This window comes from Neopelma chrysocephalum, unplaced genomic scaffold (genome assembly GCF_003984885.1).
Source record: "Neopelma chrysocephalum unplaced genomic scaffold, ASM398488v2 Primary Assembly neopelma1_73, whole genome shotgun sequence".
In the NCBI taxonomy this organism is placed as follows: domain Eukaryota; kingdom Metazoa; phylum Chordata; class Aves; order Passeriformes; family Pipridae; genus Neopelma; species Neopelma chrysocephalum.
Window position 1 is genome coordinate 485020 of NW_020897733.1, and position 20530 is coordinate 505549.

General features: G+C 44.2%; 1 long non-coding RNA gene across 1 annotated transcript in view; it reads left to right on the top strand.

The window, feature by feature from the left end:
- The first annotated feature begins 5547 nt into the window (after nt 1-5547).
- Nucleotides 5548-20530, top strand: part of LOC113969410 — a 35887-nt gene continuing 20904 nt past the window's right edge. The window contains exon 1 of the long non-coding RNA XR_003534850.1: nt 5548-5733. This is a non-coding gene — a long non-coding RNA (uncharacterized LOC113969410). The remainder of the gene's footprint in view (nt 5734-20530) is intronic.

Below are 20530 nucleotides of genomic sequence, written 5' to 3' on the forward strand. Positions count from 1 at the left end.
GCAAAACCAGTCGCTCTAGGAAGTATCCATAACTTCATCAACGAGCCCTCTGTGCCAAAAAGAAGGGAAAACAGGCAAACTGAAAAGAGAAGTGTCACACTGTTACTGCTGGTGAGTGACACAGCTGCTAGATTTATTTAGAGCCTGGAACTAATAGCTGCACTGAATGATATACAGCTGATTCGTGTGATGTATGAATACAACCCAAGCTCGAAAATTTCACAAGACAGTTTTTCAAGGCAGGAATTGTTAAGAGGTGCCCTTTACACATCACCAGCTAAGTGGTGTGTGCTCGCTGTTCAGAGCTACTGTGCCAGTTGGACAGCTGCCAGGCTTGTAATGCTGCTCTAAAAGGGATCACTTGCCATGTGGAGATTTTGCATTTTCTGTTATCCAAACAGACTCACTTGAATGTTAATTTGTTCCTGGCTGCCAAGGACCCAACTCTGCAAAAAGCTGAGCCCTGTGGCTGCCGGAGGGGTTGTTCCCATCCCTGCTCTGCCGGCCTGGGGCTGGAGGCACGTGTTGGGGACGCTGGCTTGCTGCAGTCAGGGATCTGCAATCTGTCATTGGGATGTAAAACATCCATCCACAAAGGCATTTCCTTCTTTCAAAGTGCAATGCTGTGGCCTTGGGATAAAGAAAAAAAAAGACAGCAGCTTTTCTCTCTCATGGGAGGGGTGGCAACTGGAGAGGGCACAGAGGAATATTTGGATAAGATAAAGCCTCTTGAGATTTGGAGCTGGGCTACCGTGATGTGCCCTGGTCCTTGGCCGGAGCCTGACAGGGGACAACAGAATGACTTTGTGAGTGTGGGCATGTCAGAGTGGGTGATCCAGCCCTGGTGGGCTCAAAGCTAAAGCAGCCAGGAGCCTTTCCTGGGCCATCAGCTCATTGCTCCCACAGTGTCTGGCCACCCAGGTCCTTTAGAGGCAGGTTGGGGATCCCTCTGGCTTGGAGGGGCCCTCAGACGTTCTTGCCATCCTCCTTTTACCTTGTCCTTTTCAAGGTGGCAAAGTAGCAACCAGTGGCCTTGGCCTGGGTTCCAAAAGGAATGTTTGCATCTGCTTTCTAGTTCTTTTCAGCGTTTGCAGTATCTTTTGATGGAAATACACAGATTTTTCCATGTTCATGTGGGCAGAAGAGAAGACAACCAGGGGGTGTCCTGAGCTGCCTGGGGGCTGGAGATGAAAAGGGAGTGAAATACTGATGGAGACTAAAGCAGATGGGAGAGGGCAGCAGTGCAGAGGGTGTGATGGGGGGCAGAGGGTCCCCTCTTGGTGGGCTTAGCCCACAGACAGTGGGATGCAGCCTGTTTGGCATGTCCTGTTGCCAGCCTCAGGCTAGGGCTTTCATTTCTCTGGGCAAGAGCAGTGGGAGGACACCAGGCTGTGGCAGTGGTGCCACACTGATGTTTGGTGTGAGACACTGGATCCATGGGGATGCAAGGGAAAGGCTCTGACGTGTTCACTCATAGGTGTATAAGCTATTGGAAAGTCAAAAGGCACAGGCAAATCCCATTATTGGGTGGCATGTGTTTGACAAGGGGCTGGGATCTGCACTGAAGCTTCACTGCTTTGACTATAAGGCACCCAAATAGGTTTAAATTTAGCTAAATCTTCCTCCTCCTGCCTAATTACTGTATCAACATTTTTGGATGCTTAAAGAAAGATGTAATTTTTTGTTGTCTGTTTTTAGACAAGGAAAAAATGGGAGACTGTTCAAAATGTGATTAAATATTTAAAACGCAGTTTCTATTTAGAAACTGGCACTTTATCAAGTTAAACAACCCATTACGCTCATAATCATGCTCCATCTTTTGGGGCACAATGCCTTTTGCATCTTTTGAAATGAGTATTTGTGTCATCACTCAGCATGCTCTGAGGGGAAATTAATCTTCCATTGCATTGTTTCATTTTACTGCTGACTGAAATAATATTTTCAATATCTTTTTCATTGTTTATTTGCCTTTTTTTTTTGACACATGACTTACAGAGGAAATTTGAAAACAAGTCACACAACTGAGATCCCTGATAAGCTTCTTAAACTCCTTAAATATTCAACTTGAACATTCTGCCATTAGTGTGCTTGGAGTAATTGCTTTTTTCCCACTAGCAGATGCAGTCATTGCAGCTTCGAGAATTGCTGTGATCTTAAGGCTTTTCTGGGGTTAGGTGATCAAACACTTAGACATGTGGCTTTTGCAAAACAGCAGTGGTCAGTTCTGGGGGATGGAGCCCTCAGAAAGCCCTGTGAAGGCCAGGTGGAAGAATTGAATCCTAGACTTCTGTAAGGACCAGTGATGTCAGAACGCATCCCAAACACCGGTGGGCTGGTAGGGGATCACAGGCCTGTTGCAGCAGTGGCATCCCAGGTGTGAGAACTGAGGCTGTGCCTTCCCAATCCCAAGGACTGTCTCTGCAGAGTGGGAAGTGGGCACTCTCCCACATTCCATGTGCCAAGCAAAGATCCTCTCTGTGCCAGCTGGGTGATCTCTGCAGCACTCTGTTTAGTCTCACCTCGGTGAGAAGTGCAGCTGCCATTTGTTACCCTTACTGCATGCACAGTAACGGTGATTTGAGCAGAATTCCCTTCCTTTCCAGTGTTACATCAAGGAAAATTTTCCTATTTTTTTACCTCTAAAACTAACAGTGGCAGGCTGCTGTTTCTTTGAATGTAGTGTCTTCTTTATATGACAAGGCTGACTTAGAAAAATGTTGCATTCGTCGACTGCAAGCTGTGACAAGGTTTTAAAGCCCTGTATCTTTTTGCAAATGTAATATTTTTCATGGAATGACTGCAAGGTGTGGGTTATTTGCATTAAGAGACTCAGTGAATGCTTGCAGGTTAATCTTATAGCATATAACATATAACTAGTGCTGTAAAGGATAGTGACTGCAGCAGCAAAGCCATCACTTGCACTTTATGTGTTGGAAGTGATGAGGTGGTATCAACAGAGCAAGCAACTGAGCAAAATTTATTATTGTTTCTGGGCTGGAAGGCAGTTTGATATCTAGATGTAAAAGAAATGTGACCAGATCACATTCTCTGCTCTGTGCCTCATACTTGGAACCAGCGCCCAGCTTTTTCAAAGATGTTTCCTGCCACTGCTGACAATTCATTTACCACAACGAGTCCAAGCATCCCCTGGCACTGTAAGTTAGTTCCCACCTATGTCCCAAAAGCCTTAGTGCCGTGTTTTCTCAAAATGAACACACGCTTTCTCTGTCAAGCGTTTCCCATGCCGGTTCTCTCCCAGGGGATTACCAAACACAGAGTTGCATCAACTTAGACTAATGTACCTGGTCTTCTGCAGCTCTGCCCCTATCTGAAGTTCTACACTTCAGCAGGGGCTTTACATGTGTCACACATTTTTATTTTCTTCTTGGGTTTCTTGTTCTTCTGTGGTAGTTCATGTGAGAAGTCTGATCAGCTTGTTGGTGTATGATAAGCAGTTATGTACTTAAGATCAACTCTAGGGTCAAAGTCTCTGAGGTTTACTGTAACTGCTGGTATTAATTAAGTTTCTTGCTATCTACTAGTGTCAAGCAAGGGAGCTTCAAAAAATACTCAGAGTACAGACAAAGTCTCTTACACACCTGGTTATGTTTGGTTTCCTTCAGAGCTAACTCCCAGTTCACTGAGTAGGAGGAATATTCACAGGCATTGCTGTAATGTGCTGGCTCTTGGAAACCTGAAATGATCTTTCTTTCCCATAACGTGGGGACAGCATCTATAATCTTACACTGAAATAATGCAATGCATCAGTGGGCTATTCCTTTTTTGCAGAAATGAGTGTTGTTTATTAGATGAGATATTTTTTCCTCCCAAATTTTAAGGACACAGTTATTTCCTTGGTGCATATGAGTAATTTGCACACATTCTGCTACATTTCCTGTTTGGTTCTGAGGGAAATACTCACAGCATCCAGCCTAGAGGGTTTGTTCCTGAAGTTGACATGACTTAAAATACCAAAGTACTGAGGGAAATACAAGGAATAGGTAAATATAGCTGTTGTTATTGTCAACATTCATAGACTCAATTAGGTGGGAAAAGATCAAGTTCAACTATTAACCCAGCACTGGTCCACCACTGAGCCCTGTCTCCAAGTGCCACATCTACATGGGTTTTAAACCCCTACAGGGATGGTGATTCTACCACTTCCCTAAGCAGCCTGTTCCACAACCCTTTCTGTGAAGAATTTCTTCCTAGCATCCAATCTAAACCTCCCATGACACAACTTGAGGCTACTTCTTCTTGCTCTATTGCTTGTTGCTAGAGAGAAGAGACCAAGCCCCATCACTCCAACCTCCTTTTGGGCAGTTGTAAAGACTGATAAGGTCCCCCCGAGCCTCCTTTTCTCCAGGATAAACACCCCCAGCTCCCTCACCACAGCAAATCTTACACTGTTGTAGAATGCTACTAAACACTGAAATGACAGAGGCGAGGTGAACTGCTAGCAGCACATTTGCATAGGTGGGGAAACCAAATGAGCACTGTTAAAGCTGAAGTAAAAACCCCAGTGATACAGCAGATTGTAGTAGGTTACAAATTAGGAGAAGCTTAAATAAGTATGGATATTTTATAGCTCCATCATAGGATAATTTAAAGCACAGGCCAAGCAGCAGTGAGAAAAGACTTAGGGTTATAATTTTTACACAGTGTTTAGTCATATATTAAATATTTACAATACACTCCTTTCTCAGAACCCAGCCTACAGGGAAGAATATTCTGCTTCTGTGGAAAAGTGCTTGTCTGAGTGAGAAAACAGGTCAGGAGGGGCTCATTTACCCTATGTGAAAAGATTGTGATGCTTGCTAGGAGGGGCAGGTTGGAAGGGGCCATCTAGAATAGTTGGATATGACTCCAGGTAGTGACTGGAGGTCATAAATAAATAAAATCAATAAATAAGTAGCATCCTGGAATTTGTTCCCAACACTGAATATGTTGTAAATTGGGTGCTAAAGCAGGAGATGTGTGTGCCTGTAAAACAAGCCCAGCTATGAAGAGAACTGTGTGCAGAGATGTGCTTGCAACTGTGATTCAGTTGTACAGGGGAGGTGGGGTGGGGATGTGATGCTTCACATATACTCTTACCTCCTGTTCTGCTACCTGTGGTGGTCTTCCTAGTAGATTTACTTTCTAAATAAAAAATACTGGACAGTAAATGTAAATTGCTGTAATAATTTACTCACTCCTGCTGTGTTTACCATAAACCTTGGATAAGAACAGTTGTACATTTAGAAAGCCTGACTGCCTCCTAAATCACGAGAACGAGGGATTCTATTGGGTGATAAATACTGCAAATTAAAGCATTCATTTCTTGTAAATGTTCAACAATTTCAGACTGGCCGTGATTTTCCTTTATTTTCACAGGTACCAAAGTGGGGCACTTAATAGAACGATAACCTCGGTGCTTGCCCAGTCAGGGTTGGAAAGCACACAGAACCTTGTCTTTCTATTGAACTCTGTAAACCCATATCTAAGCTATTGTACCATAACAGATGCTACTTGCTTTTTCTTTGCTGGAGGGACAACGTAACCGGGCCTTTCTTACCCAGCAGTGCAACTGAGGGACCCGCTGTGCTGCACCTGGATGTGGTGGAAAGTTCAATGGCTTCAGCAGCTCTGAACTGCACTCCAGCTGCCCAGCATGATGTCTGCTTAAAAGGGCAGCCGTGCAACCAGGGATCACACCTGATCATTTCCTGATCAGAGATGTCCTGCATAAAGGTACGCTGCTATTTTAAACCCTTGTTGCTGCAGTGGATGTGTTGTAACCGTCTGCTCTTCTTTTCATGTCTGTCACTGGATGGCTGTTGTTGATGATTTATAGGATGATATTTCAGACCTCATTAACCAACATAAGAGCATCTATGTGCTAATTTCATCCTGTCAAATATTATTTGTAATAAACATGCTGGTAGTTTCACCCAGTGGGGTTTATTGACTAAAACAGCAATGAGGCAGTGCCCACACACTGATCTGGTGGGTCTGTCAGTAGTGAGCAGGCTGGTGGATACAGCCCTGCTCAACCATCATGTACTCCTGGAACCAGCCCTGCTCAGCATCTGTCAGATGAGAGAGCCCCATTCAGCAATCCCTGCTACTGTCAATGGAAAGGTAACACTTGGAGCCCTCCCTTTCCCCAGTAATTTCCAGCGTCTTTAAAAGCAGACTCACAGCACAGCTCCATATGTGGGTATTTTCTTTTTATCTTAAAGCTCACGCCAGCATTCGTAGCTCAGGCAACGAAATGTTATTTATTTCAAGAGCTACTGAGGTACCATCTGTCAGCAAAGCAAGAAAAATAGCAGTTTCTGAGGGCACAGCTGGTCTCACGGCTCCTGGCTTTGGGTGCTGGGACCCAACTTTCCTTTCAGTAATGCTCCGCACTTGCTCCAAACTATGGAATGGTTGGGGGCAACACCCTCAACATACCTGTTTTTCTCTGTGCTACCAGAGACTACTTTCGATGTGTGGTTTCTGGAGAAGATTCAGGAAGCAAGGCTAGGTAATTAATCCCACACTCCTATTCAGGGCAAATTGCTTTTGCCAGGAAAGGTTCCATTAAAACAGTGCTTGTCTTACAGCCAACTCCAGGGAGGCCAAAATCAGTGAGCAGAAACTCCAGAGAGCAACAAGGCTACAGGACAGACTCTGCTCTGTTTCCTGGCTGGCCGGTGAGGCTGAATGCAGACAGCATCCCTGGCAGCTTAGGATGGGACTTCATTTTTCTCTACTCCAAAATAACTACAGCCCATATGGCATTTGCTGACACTTGTAAAACTAGAAAATGATCCAACTTCCCTGCAATGGGAGTGCTGGGGTCAAAGAAAGACAGTGATGCTGGAGAAGGCTGTACATGCAGGGCTGAGGATAGGTAAGATGCCTGTGAGACCCAGCCTGTAAAGCTATAGGGGAAAGCTTCTGGAGAGGACTGTTTCCTCTCCAGGCTGCTGGTGGGGATGCCTGCAGCAGGAGCACCTTCACCACATCTCACACTCCCACTTGCCCTGGGCACAGAGCAAGGAGTGGGCAGCTGAGCACTAAGGATTTGTTACAGGACTCACTTAACACTGTTGTACAAGCTGTGGTAACAGCCTGAGATGCTCGTTAGGAAGGCAGGCTGTTGGTGCAACATAAATAACAATAAATCCTGCTGAAATAGCTATTCTGTGGCTAGGCCCTTTCCAATATTTAGAAAAAGAGTTCTATGTATTTATTAAAGGCTACAGCTGCTGTGGTGAGAATTGGTACTGCTGGTACCCATCTAGATGAACAGATGGTGCTTCTCCTGTGTTTTGTTACTGCTGTCACAGATGGGAGAGCTCCCGTTTGAGGAAAGCCCTGTTTGGCAAGTGTTACCTGCTGGGGTTTGGGATGAAGGAAGTAGCCTGGATGTCAGGTCCTGGCAATCTCCATCCAAGACTCCACGACCACTGACATAGATGGGCACTCTGTAAGCGTCACCAGTAGATAGGGCAAAGCTAGGTTAAAAAAAAGGTGTTATAAGCCTTCTGTGCCAGCCTTTAGCCACCTCTGATATTTCACCACAGCCCAGGCAGATTTGCCGAGGGAGGGAGGCTTTTTAAAGTGTGTCAGCTTTTGCATTGCTTCCTTGCTGTGGTGTGTGCTCCAATACTGCAGGGCAGAGTGTGTGGCACCACTGCTGTTAAATCCATCCTAGCAGAGACCACTGAGACCCATTTGGCTGCTGCTCCAGCAAGGGAAGCCTTGCATTGCTCCCACTGTTCCTCAACCTGCATCCAGCAGCGTTCAGCATCCGCCCACAAGACCTGGCTACAATGCTCTGGGTTTACCCACATATTAACACATAGGGCACATCCAATCTGAAGAAGAATCTGTGCCTGGGCCCTTATCTTGCAAATCCAGGTAGCTGAACTTTTGTACTGCAAAGCCATGTGTGGCTTTTATCCGGGCAGACTTGTATTAGAGTGGCCGAAGCTGCTGTGGAGAGTGCATTGGGGAGGAAGATTTTTAGAGTAATTTCCGGGGTCCTTCCCACCTTGCTCCCCAGGCCACTCTAAAAGCTTTGTTTTGGCACATCATAAAAGCCATGGGTGGTTTGGCAACCAGACAAGCCACTGGTTGTCTTGTCTCAGTAACCCCGCCTGCATTACCAGCTCCCAGCTTAAGCTCCTGTGCTGGCTGGGTGCATCTCCTGACGCTCACTGGGGCTGTCATGTTGCCAGAAAAATGTTTCAGCAGCTGCAGTCTGACTCCAACTGCTCTTAAAATCCCATTTACAGGATTTCCTCTCTGCTTTGCAGGGAGACAGTCCTAAGCAACGTGCTTAGTTGCTTGACAGGCTCTTCTGGCAGTTTCAGCAGTGAAATGCGGCAGAAAAAGGGCAGGATGGCCCTTGATCCTAAAATATTCTTGTTCTTCTCTGCTTATCATTGATTCTACCACTCAATTTCCCAGCAAGAGTAAGCCTAAATAATTTAAAGGTAGGGATCCTTCCTACTCTGAAAAGCTTCTTAATAGAATTGTAGCTTGAAGGAACATTTTTCATTTTCCTAATCACAGGAAAAAAGTTCTGGAGATGATCACCAATATCAGCACTTCTCCAAAAGTCACAAGCCTAGAATTGTTCAGGATTTATTTTTTTTTTCTATTTTTTATATAATTTGAATGCACAACCGAAATAATGAGAATGAAATTAAAAAGAATTGAAGCAAATGGGCTTTGTTTCCACAGAAGTCTGTTAATGAGCAGAGTATTGATATTCACTTTAGGAATGAGCCTTGCAAAGTTCGGTAATAGGATTTCTATTTTAACTCTCCTGCCTTAATCTTAATTTACCTCTGCAGCACCTCCAGTTTTCAGATGAACAAGCAGTAAAGAGGTTGTTCTTTGTCAGGAGATGCTTCAGGATATTTCTGCATGTTGGCAGAGGGACACGCAGGCTTCTCAAGGGATTACTTTGGGTCCCTGCACCAGCATCCAAACTTCTGAGTGCCCTGCTCTGAACTGGACATGCAGGTGCTCGGGGATGCTCAGCTGGCTCAGTTACAGCCTGCCAGCTCCATACCCCCTCAGACCCTTAGGAATCCATTTTCTCAGATTTTTATTTGATAGCTGGATGGAAGCTATCAAGCTATTTTTTTCAGGATTATTTTTTTTCTTTTCTGATAAATTTCGCTTACCATATTTACACAAACACCTCTCTATCCCCATATCTGATCCACCAGTCCCTGCTCTTTGCCTGGCTCCGTGTCTCACTGTGGGCACTGAGCCCCATCACGCCGGGCACAAAGCCTCTGTGATGCACCCACTCTTGCCTTCCTGTGTTTTCCAAACGTCCCCATCACTTAACTACACCAATTTAAAGAATAACACTCAGTTGATTCTCAGTACCATCTGCCTAAACATTGCTTTTTCTAGGAAGTCAATTAAGCTATAGTGCTTCTTTGTAGAGAACGATGGCTGCACTCTGATGAGAAATGCACTTGATAATTTAATAGGCATTTTGTCTTTTTTCTAACAAGCTGTGTTGATTTCTGAGAGGTCTGCTATTCACTAAGGGAGGAAAATGTATGAACTGAAGTAAAACATAGAAGATTCATTAATGTGAAGAATGTTTAATCTCTGCAAACTAAAAATAAAGCTTGTGAGCTATTTGGATTATTGGCATTTCTGAAATTTCTTTATTATTCAGATGCTAAGACAGTGTGTGGGACAAATGGCAGCTATTTAAATTAAAAAGAATTGTTTTGAAATAATGGAAATAATAATGTTTCTACTTTTGAAGTAAGAAAAAGAATACTTCCAAGGTCAAAATCAAAATGTTCAGTGATTTTTCAGGGCTCCAGTTTGAACGAAGCGGTCCCAGGCTGTAAGAGGACTTTTTGACATTTCAGTTCACAGAAGTTTTTGACTGTCTTTGGTCCTGGAACATGGCAAATCTTCAAAGTCTCAAATGCAATATGATTGAAAAACTCTTTCCCACTCAGGCCTGGTGCTTTAGTTGACCATCTGTGGCAGAACTGTGGAGCTGGATGTAACAGCCAGGTGGGCTTTAGCCAAGGGCAGTGACTCCTCAGCCTGGCAGTCACACTGAAGATGGTTTCAGCTGAATGTTTTCCATCTTTGGCCTCTACACAGGTTGGATTTTATGGAAGTGATTCTGAAAATGAGTTAGCTTATCAGTTAGAAAACAAGTGGGATATTATTTTTATTTACTTTAGAGCAGCGTTAGCACATCTAACTGTGCACAGGCACAGCAATGTTTGTTGGCAGATGGTGAGTCTGAGGCTTAAAACTGCTCCTGGGAGAGCCTTTTTGGGCTGGGGGAGAGCAGCAGTGTTTTGCTGAGCTGACAGCCTTGGCCCTAATGACTGCGAGGGTGTCATGACTGAGGCTGCTTCACCCCTCCTCTCTGGGAAACACAGCAGAGTTTTTCCCTGGGAGAGGGCTGGGAAAGGCCCAATAATCCAGTTGACTGTAGCACAGTTAGTAAACAACAGAGCAAACTTCGTAAAGGACACCAGGTTTTAGGATGCTTTCAGTTAACTTGGGAGCAATGTAAGGTTTATGTAGCAGTTAATAACGTGGTATAGGCTCCTTACAGGTTTACTGGTCTCCATATTGCGAAAGTTACAGTTCTTGCTACTGAGTTGAAAGCTCTAAATATAATGTCCTGAGACTAAACTCTGCTGCTTTTTGAAAGTGAGTGTATGTAAATGCCAGAGAGAAGAACAGGGTGTAAAACTGCTGGGATTGTGCCTGAAACAAGAGCAAACAGATTTCATGTTTACGACACTGAAGAAATGTGAAATGGCCATCTGCCAAAGGTTCCTGTGAGCTCTCAAATGGTACTGTGAGGTAAAACAATATTGTGATTTAACCAGAGGGTGAGTAATGCTGCTTCTGGCAGCTGCACAGGAGCTGGAAATATTTGCATAGCCTACACCTAAGGATCTTCTCTGGATCCTGCTGGCAGTGCTCCTATGGAAATGTCAGGTCCTGGCACCTGGGCAGGGACCCAACTGCTGGGTCCTGGGGCTTAAAGGGCCAATGTTGTTCTGGTGCTGGCAGAGATTTCTCACCTGAACAACACCCAACAGAAGCTCCTGGAACAATCCCAAATACTTTTTAATTGAAATGTATGATTTGGTTTTAAAAAAGCCAAATGTTACTGCAATAGTTGAGGTGAGGACTGAATGAAATGGAGCTGCTTCATTTGATTAAAAGCTGTAAATTAGTTTTGGAACAGGATTGAGTCTTGTGGCTGGACAGAACCAAACTCTAAGTCCCTTTGCTGGCGTCTGCCATTGGACACCACAGGACTTCGTGCTGAGCTTGCTTGAATCATATGGTTTTAATCTGCATTTTATATGGCAAACCCCCTCCCTGCTCTTCCCCTTTCTATCTGGGAAATGACATCTTCGAGTTTAGGTAAAGGCTGTAATTCCCCTGTTCCCAAAAGACCCTTCTGAAACGTGTACACCGTTCAAACACTGCTTTTAGTCACCCCTTCCCAGGGCACAGACACAGCTCAAGGCCAACTTGGCATGATTGTAGTTCCGAGTGATTAAAATTTATGGTGGCTAATCTGTCAGAAACCATAAGTTAGAGCAGTGTTTGGCTGATCAAGTGCATTATCTGATAACTGCTGGTAACTTCTGCTGTGTGATCTACAGCCTGATTCCAAGGGAAAGGTATTTAACCTGCAGCAGCTTATGAGACTAGAAAGAAATAATAAAACCCAATGTAGACTTCAGGGAAAAAGATAAAACAGAAGTTATTGGAAAGCAGCTGGTGAAACGGTTGAGTTGTTACAGCATCAGCAGTAATCAACAGCTCTGCTAAACCGTTGGGCTGTGTGACCTTGGCTGGGAGCAGATATGGAATGGGGGAGTCTAAGTCAGGCTAGCAAAACTGCAGGCAAATGAGGAGATAAAATAGCAGCCTTTCAAAACTGATCCTGTTCAAGGGCACCAGAAAGGATTTCCAAGGCGATTTTTTTTTTGCAGAATTTAATTAAAGTGCTTTGAAATTTCTGGGAAGCGAAAAATTGCTTGGCAGGATTGTTGGATTTTGGCGCAGTGAAGGCTGAAGAGTGAACCCTCGCTGGTGGCCAGGAAGTGGAAATGTGCTTGGCTGGGTCTCATTTTGGAAAGTCTCAGGATTGCCATCAGCAATGTAGGCATCCCAGGCATGGAGGGATAGTAGGAGGTAGGGATCAGCAGGCAGCCATAGACAGGCTTGGCTTTGAATGCTGTGAAGCTCACTCTTTCCCACCCTACTCAGCAACCATATAAGGTTACTTTGACTCATTTCAAAAATGTTCTGGAGATGATGATGGTAATTCAAGCTTCTCATAGCCTGCCTGTGGAGAAGTATTAAACAGTTTATGCACTTTTCCTTCAGCCTGCCACGATGTTATTTATGTTCCCATTTCTGCTGCTGGGGCTGTAGCTCTGTGTGGAGGGGTTGGGCTTGGTGCTGCTCTGACCACACACAGCGAGACAGGACACAGTGGCCTTCCCATCCCTCCTGCCACCTATTTGCCGTTGTCGTGGTCCCCTGAGCAGGTGTTTTCTAGGTCAGGCTGCAATTTACTCAGAGGTTCATTCAGCTAATGGCCCATGCAGTGCCAGCTGAGAATGAGGGACTCATTGCCCACCGTCAGGCGATGAATCCAGCAGCCCTTTGCCATGGCTGCGCACTGTGTCCCATTGAGGAGGGCTGAGGTAGCTTTGCTTTAGAAAGGGGAAATGTGCTGATGAATTAGGAGCAGTGGCAGACTCCCAAAAGGACTTGTCCTTTCTTTTAATAAGGTGGTTTTCTTTGTAACCTCCCCATCATTTTTAATAAGCTCTTGTGCTGTCAAAGCCACACTTGGCTATCTTTCTCATTTTCCATCTGCTTATGAAAAGGGCTTACGAGAGATGAATGTTTAAGAGGAGATTCTGTTCAGGATGGCTGCCCTGTGCAAGCAGTCAGGGTTCCCATCTGGGATTTTTCTGGTTGGGTTTTTCAAAATAATATTTCTGAAATGGGCAGCACACTCTGTCACATGTGTATGGCTCAGGCTCCTTTCTTAAGGGGGCTTGAGGTAGAGGCCAAGAGGGTTGTTATGGTGAGTTAGCAAAGAAAGGTTTATCCCATAAATTTAATTTTCTTTCTCTTCTTGTGTCTACTGGAACTGTACCTGTATTGCTAAGTGGGAATATAGTCCTGCTGCCTAGGTGTGATCACATCAGTCAATCTTTTTAGCAAGCTTTCTTCAAAAGGTTTAAGTGTGATATCAAAGTGATTCATCTTTAAATTCAATCTGAATGCTTTATCATGCAGAACTGGAAACTCTTGTTCAAAGCTGTCCCAAACAGTCCTGTGAAAGGCAGAAATTAGCCAGCAGATCATTCTCACCATGTCTGCCTTGGAGTGATTTGTTGCAGCAAAATGAAACTGTCCAAAAGTAATAAATAAAAAAAGAAATCCTCTTCATCAGTGCAAGGAGAATGTAGTCTCTATAATTTATTATGGCAGTGACAAAGACATCTATTGCATGTGACTAACTTTTGGATCCAGTAAAGATTTCCTACAGCTTCTGTCCTCTTCCTTCTTGCAAGACATTACTCTGGCAGAGATATTGGCCATGCCCTCCAGACCCAGCTCCCACAGTGACCAACAGGAGCTATGTTTCTGGCTCTTTCTGCCTCAAGCAGCCTGTTAAAAGGTAAGTCTCTTCCCAGATAAGTGAGAGGGACCCTTGCAGTGCATTGCAGCAGTGTTGGTATCACAATGTGCAGTGGTGCTTTTGTTTGCCCATGGGGATGAGTGTGTTGTGGCTGAAACTCATACAGTGTGTTCAAAAAGGAGAGGTACTTTGCATATTCCTGCTTCACTGCTCTCAGTGAGTGACAGTCATCTGATTTAATTAAAGAGTAATTCTGCTAAACCTAAGAAGCATATTAGTCAATGATATTTCCTAAAGCTTTGTCTGGATAAATTTATATATTTTTTCCATTGTAGAAATACCTCAAAGAAAAAATGGAAAAAATGGAGCTTCTTTAGCCACTCTTTTTGCTTCTAAGAGTCTGAAACATCCTTTTTTTTTTTAATCTAAAAATAGCAATGAGACTTATGAAGGGCTGCAGTAGATTCAAAACAATTCCTGGTAACCTTTCCAATGCAATATTCCTCCTTCTTTTCATGATGTCCCAAACCCTTTGTGTGCTTGCCAGGCTGCCTTTTGTCTCACACTGCTTGGGAAAGCTGCAATGTCCCCCTGAAAGGAGAAAAGAGCTGTGTACCCTAAACCAGCCTGCTCTGCTATGTCCTCACTTGGCCCTGTGTACCCAGAAACACTCAAAGACTCATCTACAGCCAGCTCAGGGCAACGGCAGGTGAGGACATTGCCACAGGTCCTTGGGGGAGATGCTAAAGCCAGAAGAGAGATCGAGCCCTGCTCTCACCTCTCACTTCCTACACATCACCCACGTTTTCTCAACAGCCCCTTGAGGCAGGGGGAGAAAAGCCCCCCAACTTCCAGGCTCTGACGGGGCCATTCAGCTGCCTGACCGTGGATAACACAGACATCAAGGTAGAAATAATGCCACCTCCAACCATAAGCTGCCCTTGAAATTTTAATTGGGTTGTTACACTGAGATGAAATGTGCTTTCTACTTTTTAATGTGTTTATTAAGTTGGCATATATGATTTATTATGTCCTTAATTATTAATTTTCTTGTTCATAAGTGCCTGGATTTTTTGTAAATTATGAGATAGGGAAGCGTAATGCTGTCACAGAGGAACCTTAAGTGAAATGAAGAGTTTGGCTTCTTAATGCAATTTGTATTTATGAAAAACTAATGTAAGATGATTTTATATTATCAAAGTAATATAACCAATGCAAGATGATTAAAAGAATTGTGGTCAGATAGGTCCAATATGAACTGATGTGAGCAGAAACTGAACAACAGTAGGATTTAGGCCCTAATTTTGCAAAAACTCAATTTTGTGGGTAGGCGGGCTGTCCTGCATTAAGTCCCAAGTTTGAAGAAAGTTACTGAGGATTGCTCAAGGCAACCTAATATTCTGTTTTCTGTAAAGTAGGGTTTGATCTAAGGCAAAATTGGACATGGGATATACTCAAGCACAATTTTTGCTTGGACTCATTCTCATGAAGCTTTACCTACTGAGTGTTTGCAGAAGATGCTTGTCAAGAGTCTAGTGACCAAGGCTGGATTAAATTGGTTTAATTCAAGTTCATAGTTTCTGGGGGGGGGTTTATACCACCAGGGGTGAAAAGAAAGCTCAAGCAGTGGGTCTAGTTGTAACAGGCACAGACTACCTTGAATAGCAGTGAGTGTCATTCAGATAAGGAAAAGAGCCAGCATTACACCACTTCAGTAAGTTACAAGCACAGGGCACAATTGACACTTCTATTAGTACAGGTGAGAAGTGTTCTGAGCCCGTACAGAACTTACTCCTGTACTTTCAGAGCTCCGTACTCGGTGCTCTGTCTGACTGAAGTTTCATAACCAAGCCATTCTGAATCAACTAGTCATTGCAGGCAAATAGAAGAAATCTACTTGAATCCCTTGCATTAAATGTTCCTTTAATTCACAGCAATTTCATTTTCATAGAACTGTATGTGCTGTATGAGGACAGCGATGCTTTCGTTCTGTAATTCCAGTTCAAGGGGGAAAAAAGCAATAATAATTGAATCCCTATTTCAAACTACTACCTGACAGATATTTTTTTCCCTGATACAAATAAAGGAGTTGTCAGAATTCACTTTTTTCAAATGTCAAGGTCAGCTAGAGGTTTGTAAATTAGTTCATGCCAAGAGAAACTAATGAACCAGTTAAAAAACTGATATAGAGATTTGGCTCTGTGAACATGTTGGTTAATCATCTGAGAGTCCACTAAATATGCTTTTGATTACTTTCTTGGCTTTATTTCTATATTTAATTTGAATAAATCATAGTCACACCTCGGTTTGCTAGGAGACACATATCTCCACTGTGGTCTTCTTGGAACCTTTTTTAGTTTTCTATTAAATAAGTATAAAGCTCTATACCAGTATGTGGAATAATCATAGCTTAGTATACAGACATTTTAGATACATCAATATCAGTGTAACATAAAACAGGAATACAGGTCATAGGGTTTTTTAAAGGACTAATCTACTCAAGTGAATGGGTAGCTCTGATGGACTTAGCAAACACTATGGGGTGATCATTTTCCAAGGACTAATACCCCAAATACTGTCACAACTATTAAAACTTCCCACCCACACTCTGGAGAAAAGAGAAATAAGGATTCAGTTACAGGCATCCATGGAAACTTCATCATCACAAAGCTCTGAGGATCCCAACAGACCTAAACCAGGCAAAGAGCAGGCAGCCTCCTTGCCAAGAGCAGGGGCCCGTCCAGACACTGGCAGCAGGAACATCTGAGGTCTCTTTCCTCACCTTGCTCAGTCTTCCAGACATTTTTAATTCTGTGTCATCACCTTGATGTCTTTTCATGGGTTGTTTGAACCTCATTGCCTCTCACTGGAGAGGCAACAGCAGATCTGCAGAGGCTGTAAAACCTTTGCCTGAGGTTTTCCTGATGACAACTTCACGACTGGGCTGTTTCCTCCCCTGGTTTATTGCAGTGCATTCCTCTCAGTTTTCATCAGCTCACGGAAAAATCACAGCCACTGGCTCATGAAAATGCAGATTTCTTTTTCCTCTCCTAATTCCAGCTTCATTTTTTCGTAAGAGGGGAATTGAGGTTTTAAGTCAATAGCTTGACTACGTCTAATGTGAATTGATGGTAGGTGCAAGCAGCTTAATACTGCATTTCAGCTCCTTCACTTCTTTTGGAACTCAAGTACATTCTTCAAAATCAATGTCCCCCAGGCGTGTGATGCTCTGCTGACACCCCAACAGATGCAGCTGATCCCTTTCACTGTGAAACACAACAGTGCCAGGTCAGCCAGGAGGAGAAGAGTCCAGCTGAGGATTACAGAGGTGTGAGAATAGCAAATGGAGGAGTCGTGAGGACCCTCTTCCCACACCCTTGGGAAGAGGACACATCAGCACCCCAGCTGAGGGAGAGGATCCCCTGGATAGCTCTCAGAAAAGGCAGCTCAAGAATGAGAAGGCAAGAGGAAGTTTTCCCTCTCCCCAACCCTTCCTGTGGTACCTGGATGTGGCAGCCAGGGCTGGACCACTCACCTGACAGACCTGGTCAGGGCTTTACCCAGTGAGGAGACCAAGTCCCTCAGAATTGATGGCCACAGAGGGACACCCCCTCCCAGGGATTCCTGGCATCTGCTTGTACTTCCAGCTCTCTGTATTTCTCAAATCAAAATTCCCACTAACCTCAGTGGCCCAGACTGCCAGGCCATTTAAAGCCTTTCAGAAGGAGCAATTTAAATAAACACGTGATCTGACCTCCCAGAGGAGGGCAGATAATTAAGCACTAATTTGAGCAACATTTTAAAAGCCATTATGGATTTTATTTGCAGCTCAGTAACTGCTTAAATGGCTGGCTCTAGGGCAAGAGAGTGATGTTCATTCTTACTGGATGGGGAAGGTGCTCTCTGTGGGCAGTGTGTGTTTGGACACTTTTTGGTGGTGTTTCTGAGAGCTAAAGGAGAGAGTGGTTCAGTGCTAGCTTGGTTTTGCAACACAGATGTATTTCAATCGGGACTAAATTGCTGACAGAGCATTGGAACATGATAATCTCACATTTGTTTCACTCATCACCAACACAACTGATGAAACCAAAACAGATAATTAGAGCCTATAATAAAACAAAAGCATTTAAAATAGGTGTTACTAGAGGAGCAAGTGGAGCTGATTTCTAGTCACACAATCATTAAGGCTGGAGAAGACCTTTCAGACATCAAGTCCAACCATCAACCCAGCACCAACGCCATGTTCACCATTAAATCATGTCCTCAAGTGCCATATCCACATGTTTTTTGAACACTTCCAGGGATGGTGACATTAGGGTCCCTCAACCCCTCGTGACACTGGGGTTATGGTCTCTCTCACGTCTCTCATTAGTTAAGGACAGTGGGCAAATCCCAACAAAAGATCCCAAAGCTACACCCTGTAGCATTCATCTGATCTATCATCTCTTGGTGTTCCCCACAGGATATTTCTGCATTGCCTCACAGTTCAAAGAAAGCAGATTATCTAACAGAGAAGTAAAAACATTTCTCTGATTTAAGTAATTAAATGTTAAGGCCATTGAAAGAGAGCAGAAAATTTCATTGTACAGCAACCAAAAAAAAACTGAGTAAAGGAATGCAAAAAAAAAAAAAGCTGGGTATAGTTTTATTTATCTATCTAAGGGCAGCAGGAAAATACTGATGTCACTGATGTTCTGACTGCAAAACATGGTCCTGTGTGTGAAGGATCAGTGAGCTGCTGGCCATCCTGCCCCATGGCCTGTCCCTGTGTGGGCAGCTCACCGCAGGGACATACTCACCTTTTGGCCTTTTCAGCTCCAGAACTCAGAAGCAGATCTTTCTTTTGGAATATAAAGCTTACAGGGCTTCAAATGTTTTAAGAGCCCAGGCCAGTGTTGTGCTCGTTAGTCAGAGAAATATTTCTTCCTCCTCTGAAATCCTGAATCAGCTTTTGGTCTCAGATCTTATGTCAGAGATTACCACTGGTTAATTGTGTTGGTTTTCAACAGTTCACCCTCTAGCTGCATGTGCAACAGTGAATTGCCTAGTTAATCTCTGCAGTATTCCACATCCTGACCCTGCTACATTACCTTAAAACATAAAAAAAAGCACAGAAATGACAACAAAAACAACCAAGTGGCTGCATCCCTGGGAGCCCTAAGACCTGTTACCTGGGGTGTGATTAACCACCTGCTTTGTGCAGTACTAGCAAGAGCACTCAGGGAAGAATTAGCACCCTGAGGAGAGCACAATAACACCTTAAATCTTGGCCTTGGCCAAGTGGCAGCCTACATTAATATATAATGGTATAAGCTAAATCAAGAAACATAAATAGAGAGGACTACCTTGCATTGACTTCCACGTGGATCCAGAAGAAATGAAATAACACAGTTTCTGATTTGGAAAAAAACTGAATTGAGGCCAGCTTTTTCTTGAAAGACATATCATAACTACTTATGTTAATAACTGCTAGCCTTGACCTAGAATAAAACATAGCTGGATTATTTTCTAATTGTTCTACAATTATGATAGAAAAAACAAAGGGAAATATGTATCTATATTAAATGTGTACCATTACGCTGAACATCTGTGAGCTCTGAGTCAGGCAAAGTGACAGCTGGTGATAGACTGTGTTTTGAGGCTAAATGTACAGATTTTGGGGCTGATAAGTGTTCCATGAGTGGTTTATCATCTCCAACTTCAGCACTTCTTGACAGAGACCATGTCAGGCTGGGGCTCTTACAGCAGGTGAGGTACACAGCCATGTATGGAACAGGCAGATGGGAGTCTGGGTATGGTTTTGTGCATACTGAGCTGGATTCAGGGCTTGCAGTGACCTGCACAGAGGCTCCTGGCAGCACTCTTACTGTGACAGAGTGTGTACAGGTTGGGTTCCACACTTGACAAACCTGTGCAAGAGCATGTGATGTTTTCTTACCAATAAAAGGGTGATTGAATGAACAGTTCTTGGTGACAACCCATTGCAGAAACCACACTGAAGAGGGATTACTGGATAGAAAGCAACGGCAAGATCACATAAACAAGTATTGCCAGAGGCATGGTAAGAGGTGTTGTGCTGTGCTGTGCTCAGAGGAAGGGCTGGGTTTACTGCAGTCCAAATCCCTGTGGGAAAGACAGAGAGCTAGTAAGACACACGGATTTTCAAGCAAACGCTCAAGTGCAGCATTGATGTTAACCCCTGTCAGGTCCCCATATGACTCCAAGTGGCCAGGCTCTTCCTCACTACCTGCTTGATTCACACCATTGCCCTAATCAGCCTAATTGGGACCCAGCCAATTCCCCTATTGCTCCTTGTTAAATTAGCTTCACTGAGATAGGGGCAGTTGGAGACTTGTGGCTGGTGGGCTCTGCCTGCTGGGCCGCAGTTTCTCTTGTTTAGGCTACTCTGTCCTGACATTTTATAGTGGCACTTTAGGGACTCCTGGCTCCCTGAGTGCCCTGGGGTGCCTTTGACCCTTCAAGCTGTCACAATTCCACAGCAGTCTGGCTCCTCTGGATCAGCTCAGCCAGCAGCATCCAGCACCGGCTCCCAAGAGAGGAGGAGTGAGGACAAGATTTGCCCCCCCCATGTTCAGGTAGAAGGTAAGATAATAAAAGTTCAGTGCCCTATGGTTGTGCTTGGAGTGTGCAAGCCTGTCTTTCCAGCAGTTTTCCAGGGGAGATGGTCTCAGCAGGTGGTTGCTTTTCAGCTTTGCTCTTCCTGCTCTGTCACAGGGCAGTCAGGCTGATCCTTGTGGATGAGCTGTGGCAGTGCCATGGGAGGTTGTGTCTGCTCCAAGGCCCATCCAGCCTGCGTGGGCTTTCACACCCACCCTGCCTTTGAGGGTGGGGAGACTA